This window comes from Mus caroli, chromosome 9 (genome assembly GCF_900094665.2).
Source record: "Mus caroli chromosome 9, CAROLI_EIJ_v1.1, whole genome shotgun sequence".
In the NCBI taxonomy this organism is placed as follows: Eukaryota; Metazoa; Chordata; class Mammalia; order Rodentia; family Muridae; genus Mus; species Mus caroli.
In genome coordinates, this window is record NC_034578.1 from 16,998,846 (window position 1) to 16,999,426 (window position 581).

The window sequence follows — 581 nt, forward strand, 5'->3', positions numbered from 1 at the left end:
AAAAAAAAAAAAAAAACTTTTGAATTACAAAATATTGGGGCTGAAGAGAGAGACTCAAGGAGTAAGAAAGACTGCTTGCTGCTCTTTCAGAGTTCGTTGGATCCAAGTTTAGTTCCCAGGCCCACAGTAGGTAGCTTACATCCATCCATAACCCCAGTGCCTGGAGCTCCTTGGCCCTCTTCTGAGGTCTGTGCTCACTATACTCCTGTGTATAAAGAACCACACTTACACACATAATTAATACATAAAAATGGCCAGGTGTGGTGAGACACACCTTCAATCCTAGCATTCGAGAGGCAGAGGCAGGAAGATCTCTGTGAGTTTGAGACCAGCCTGGTCTACACAGGAAGGAAAGCAATGCAAAGAAACTAAAAATACATTAAAATGAAATAAAAACCACAAAGTAAGGGAACAATCAGATACAAATCAAACCCACAAGAGGAAGGCATCACTGTTCAGATAAAGGGACTGTAGGAGAGGAGGCCAGAGTCGGGGGGAGTAGCTGAGGATGCAGAGAAAGGGGAACTCACCACTGGGGAAAATGAAAATGAGCAGGGTTTATATGGAAAACAGAAAGAAGG